Source organism: Salvelinus alpinus, chromosome 1 (assembly GCF_045679555.1).
Source record: "Salvelinus alpinus chromosome 1, SLU_Salpinus.1, whole genome shotgun sequence".
In the NCBI taxonomy this organism is placed as follows: domain Eukaryota; kingdom Metazoa; phylum Chordata; class Actinopteri; order Salmoniformes; family Salmonidae; genus Salvelinus; species Salvelinus alpinus.
Genome location: NC_092086.1, coordinates 60,165,858 through 60,171,857, shown reverse-complemented (window position 1 = coordinate 60,171,857; position 6,000 = coordinate 60,165,858). Strand labels below are relative to the sequence as shown.

Genomic DNA, 6,000 nt, shown 5'->3' with positions numbered 1-6,000 from the left:
TTGTCCAGCTATAAATAAAAGCACTTTAATTTGTCCTTGTGAGAGAAGTGTCACACTGAGGCTACATACACATGTACTGTAGAGGAAAGTAGCAAATACTTACATCCAGCTCAAAAGAACAGATCTCTCTCCTTGGAGGCAATGTCATAGTCTACCCAGAGAGCAAGGGCATGGGTCTTGGCGCACTCGCCCAGGTCTATGAGCTGAAAGGTAGATTAAATGCAAGATATCAATAAACTATTTCTTTACTGCGTAGACTTAGACCACTAAGTATTATAATTTTGTCCTACATGTAGAAAGCACTTTTGGCTGCAAGTATTGTATTAAAGTACAGTGCGTTCGGAAAGTAATCAGACCCCTTTACTTTTTTCACTTGTTACGTTACAGCCTTATTCTAAAATAGTTTACCCCCCCCCCCTCAATCTACACAATACCCCATAATGACAAGGCATATTTTATATATATATATATATATATGCACTGTACTATATTCAGACCCTTTAAGTACTTTGTTGAAGCAGCTTTGGCAGCGATTACAGCCACAAGTCGTCTCAAGTATGACACTAAAAGCTTAGCACACCTGTATTTGGGAAGTTTCTCCCAGTCTCTGCAGATCCTCTCAAGCTCTGTCAGGTTGGAGGGGAGCGTAGCTGCACAGCTATTTTCAGGTCTCTCCAGAGATGTTCAATCGGGTTCAAGTCCAGGCTCTGGCTGAGCCACTCAAGGACATTCAGAGACTTGCCCCGAAGCTCCCCCTGCGGTGTCTTGCACAGTAGTAAATAATGGCTACTTCTCAGAAAGTATAACTGTCAAGAGGAGTAAAACAAGGTTGTCGACTATCAGCATATCTATTTGCTATGGCCATCGAAATGTTAACTATTTAATTAAAAAAATTAACTCTCAAGGGGCTAGAAATCCAGGGCTTAAAAACAAAGGTGTCATTGTATGCCGATTCATGTTCTCTTTTTGATCCCTCCATAGCCTCATAGAGGATCTGTAAGTGTATACAGTGGGGAGAACAAGTATTTGATACACTGCCGATTTTGAAGGTTTTCCTACTTACAAAGCATGTAGAGGTCTGTAATTTTTATCATAGGTACACTTCAACTGTGAGAGACGGAATCTAAAACAAAAATCCAGAAAATCACATTGTATGATTTTTAAGTAATTAAATTGCATTTTATTGCGTGACATAAGTATTTGATCACCTACCAACCAGTAAGAATTCCGGCTCTCACAGACCTGTTAGTTTTTCTTTTAGAAGCCCTCCTGTTCTCCACTCATTACCTGTATTAACTGCACCTGCTTGAACTTGTTACCTGTATAAAAGACACCTGTACACACACTCAAACAGACTCCAATCTCTCCACAATGGCCAAGACCAGAGAGCTGTGTAAGGACATCAGGGATAAAATTGTAGACCTGCACAAGGCTGGGATGGGCTACAGGACAATAGGCAAGCAGCTTGGTGAGAAGGCAACAACTGTTGGCGCAATTATTAGAAAATGGAAGATGTTCAAGATGACGGTCAATCACCCTCGGTCTGGGGCTCCATGCAAGATCTCACCTCGTGGGGCATCAATGATCATAAGGAAGGTAAAAATCAGCCCAGAACTACACGGCAGGACCTGGTCAATGACCTGAAGAGAGCTGGGACCACAGTCTCAAAGAAAACCATTAGTAACACACTACGCTGTCATGGATTGAAATCCTGCAGCGCACGCAAGGTCCCCCTGCTCAAGCCAGCGCATGTCCAGGCCCGTCTGAAGTTTGCCAATGACCATCTGGATGATCCAGAGGAGGAATGGGAGAAGGTCATGTGGTCTGATGAGACAAAAATAGAGCTTTTTGGTCTAAACTCCACTCGCCGTGTTTGGAGGAAGAAGAAGGTTGAGTACAACCCCAAGAACACCCTCCCAACCGTGAAGCATGGAGGTGGAAACATAATTCTTTGGGGATGCTTTTCTGCAAAGGGGACAGGACGACTGCACCGTATTGAGGGGAGGATGGATGGGGCCATGTATCGCGAGATCTTGGCCAAAAACCTCCTTCCCTCAGTAAGAGCATTGAAGATGGGTCGTGGCTGGATCTTCCAGCATGACAACGACCCGAAACACACAGCCAGGGCAACTAAGGAGTGGCTCCGTAAGAAGCATCTCAAGGTCCTGGAGTGGCCTAGCCAGTCTCCAGACCTGAACCCAATAGAAAATCTTTGGAGGGAGCTGAACGTCCGTATTGCCCACCGACAGCCCCGAAACCTGAAGGATCTGGAGAAGGTATGTATGGAGGAGTGGGCCAAAATCCCTGCTGCAGTGTGTGCAAACCTGGTCAATAACTACAGGAAACGTATGATCTTTGTAATTGCAAACAAAGGTTTCTGTACCAAATATTAAGTTCTGCTTTTCTGATGTATCAAATACTTATGTCATGCAATAAAATGCAAATTAATTACTTAAAAATCATACAATGTGATTTTCTGGATTTTTGTTTTAGATTCCGTCTCTCACAGTTGAAGTGTACCTATGATAAAAATTACAGACCTCTACATGCTTTGTAAGTAGGAAAACCTTCAAAATCGGCAGTGTATCAAATACTTGTTCTCCCCACTGTATATTAGGTATTGAGCAACAAAAAGAGAACTTTTAGATTACCGTGTAGTTTTCCAATAAAATTGTCTGACGGTGAAGTGGACAGAAAGAAATTGTCACTACAATACATTTAATAGAAAGTTACCAGATAGATAAAATCTTGCTACCATGGAAAAGAAAATACCTGTATTTGTGGGAGAAAAAAAATATCACCCTGATTAACTAGTTATATCACAGTTTACCTATTTGCTTATGGCTTTGCCTACACCTAGTGACCTGCTTTTAAATTATATGAGCAAAAAAATATTCAATTTTATTTGGAATGGCAAGCCAGACAAAATTCAAAGGGCTCATTTATATAATGAATATGGAGGGCAGAAATGATTAAATAGAAAACATTAGACCTCTCACTAAAGGCTTCAGTCATACTTAAATCCGAACTGGTTCTCTAGCAGATTAGTAAGAATGGCTCACCCCGTGTTCAAGCATGGACTTTTCCCCTTTGTTCAGATTACAACCTCACTTTCGGTTATTTGAAAATGAAATCTCCAAAATATCGCTATTTTGAAACAAGCCATAGAAAGTTGGTTGCAATTTCAGTTTAATCCAACAGAAAATACAGAACAAATATTATGGTTAAACTCAAATATACCCATATTATTTTTGGAAAAAAGTAGAAAAGAATCTGTATAATCTTTGTAAATGACATACATAGGACTGGTGGAGTTGTCACACATGCAGCTAACAAACATATGGAAATGTCTGCCCTATCCAAAATTACAACCAACTAGTTGCATCAGTACCGCACAAATAGAGGCAAGTGGAAGGGGGAGAAAGTAAGGAACTTCTGTCGGCCCAGACCAAAATTGGTTAAAGAAAATTGTGATGAATAAGAGTACACAAGTTTTGTTTAAGGACCAAAATAGTTGGAGATTTGTGATGTACTGATTCCATGGAACATGGTTTATGAACTGATACAGTTTTTCAATTTAAATTTACAAAATTCTTGCACCCAATAGAATCTTATGAGGGATACAACCATCCCAGCTCTGTAGATTTTTCTGCAAAGAGACAATCATTAGATCCTTTGTTTTGGTACTGTCCATATGTAGCTTGTTTTTGGTCGCAGGTTCAGGAATGGCTGAAGAATTGCAACATAGTATGTATAACCTGGAAGTAGAAGCATAAGTGTTGTCCATTAACTTACTCCAATTAGAGCAGGGGTGGTAGGGTTAGGGTAAAATAAAGGAATATACACTACATGACCAAAGGCATGTGGACACCTGCTCATCAAACATCTCATTCCAAAATCATGGGCATTAATATGGAATTGGTACCCACCTTTGCTGCTATAACAGCCGCCACTCTTCTGGGAAAGATTTCCAATAGATGTTGGAACATTGTGGTGACTTGCTTCCATTCATCCACAAGAGCATTAGTGAGTCAGGTAGTGAGGTCAGGCACTGATGTTGGGCGATTAGGCCTAGCTCGTCAGCAGTCCAATTCATCCCAAAGGTGTTCGATGGGGTTGAGGCCAGGGCTCTGTGCAGGCCAGTAAAGTTCTTCCACACCAATCTCAAACCATTTCTGTATGGACCTCACTTTGTGCACGGGGCATTGTCATTCTGAAACAGGGAAGGGCCTTCCCCAAACAGTTGCCACAAAGTTGGAAGCACAGAATCATCTTTCCTTCCTCGAACAACTCGGTCTTAGATTTGCGACAAAACCGCCACTTACACGACCACCGCTTACAGCTGCCGCTGAAACCAGGGGAGACTGAAGAACTAACACTAATTGCTAATTGCCTAGCAGAGGTGGAGAGCACACCTACCTGTACTAATTGCTGATTGCCTAGCAGAAGTGAAATCATTCGCCCCCAATACAGCCATTGATTACCAAAACAAGTCACAAATTGCCCAGCCCCTACATACTGGTTATTACTTAAAATGTATCAATTGAAAGTGTGGTTTCAAAGCTCCAATCCACATGTGTTGGTCATTACTGAGACATGGTTAGGAAAGAGTGTTTTGAACACTGATGTTAACCTTTCTGGTTATAACCTTATTCGGCAAGACAAATTTTCCAAAGATTGTGGAGTGACAATCTTTGCCAAGGAACACCTTCAGTGCAGGGTTGTCTCCACCAAGTCTGTCCCCCAAAAATGTGATTTGCTGGTTTTATGCATTAAACTTTCAAATAACTCTTTGTTGACTGTTGCTGGGTGTTATCGGCCACCATCAGCACCGGCCTCTACCCTAAATGCCCTAAGCTCTCTCCTGGCACCTTACACTAAGTCTGAATTTGTCCTGCTAGGTGACCTAAACTGGGACATGCTTAATCCACCTGACCACCTAAAGCAATAGGACTCTCTAAATCTTTCTCAGATTATTACCAATCCCACAAGGTATGAAACCCAGAAAAGGCGACTCTCCTTGATGTTATCCTTACAATTAATCCTGATAGGTATCAGTCTGGTGTTTTCTGTAATGGCCTTGGTAATCACTGTTTTTCAGCCTGTGAGATATCCGGGATTGTAACATACTCTGTTTCCCGGAGACATGGCTAGCCGGGGACATGCCGTGGGAGTCCGTACAGCCAACGGATTTTCAGTGCATCGCCTCGACAGGAACAAACATCTCTCTGGTAAGAATAAGGGCGTCCTGATTAACGGCTTATGGTGTAATTGTAACATACAGTCCTTTTCTTCACTTGACATAGAATTCCTCACAATCAAATGCCGACCGTATAATCTCCGATGAGAACTCTCCTCGGTTATTGTCACAGCCGCGTATATCCTCCCGCAAGCGGATACCAAGACGGCCATCAAGGAACTTGACTGGACATTATGCAAACTGGAAACCATATATCCTGAGGCTGCATTTTTTGTAGCTGGGGATTTTAACTAAGCTAATCTGAGAACAAGGTTACCTAAATTCTATCAGCATATCGATTGCAGTACACGAGCAAGTAACATACTCGACCACTGCTACTCTAACTTCCGTGATGCATACATGGCCCTCCCCCGCCCTCCTTTTGGCAAATCTGACCATGACTCCATCTTGTTGCTCCCCTTCTATAGGCAGAAACTAAAACAGGAAGCGCTCGTGCTTAGGCCTATCCAACTCTGGTCTGACCAATCAGATTCCACACTTCAAGATTGCTTCGATCACGTGGACTGGGATATGTTCCGGGTAGCCTCAGACAATAACATTGACGTATATGCTGACTCGGTGAGCGAGTTTATAAGGAAGTGTATAGGAGATGTTGTTCCAATCGTGACTATTAAAACCTTCCCTAACAGACACCATGGATTGATGGCAGCATTCGCGCATAACTGAAAGCACGTACCACCGCATTTAATCATGGCAAGGCGACTGGAAACATGACCGAATACAAACAGTGTAGTTATTCC

The 6,000-nt window shown here is 42.3% G+C and overlaps 1 long non-coding RNA gene across 1 annotated transcript; it reads right to left on the bottom strand.

The window, feature by feature from the left end:
* Positions 1-3,172: 3,172 nt before the first annotated feature.
* LOC139568122 (uncharacterized) lies at positions 3,173-4,340 on the bottom strand. The gene is made up of 2 exons (XR_011673524.1): positions 3,930-4,340; positions 3,173-3,758 (listed from the first exon to the last, which is right to left on the bottom strand). It is a non-coding gene; the product is annotated as an uncharacterized lncRNA (long non-coding RNA).
* Positions 4,341-6,000: the final 1,660 nt, after the last annotated feature.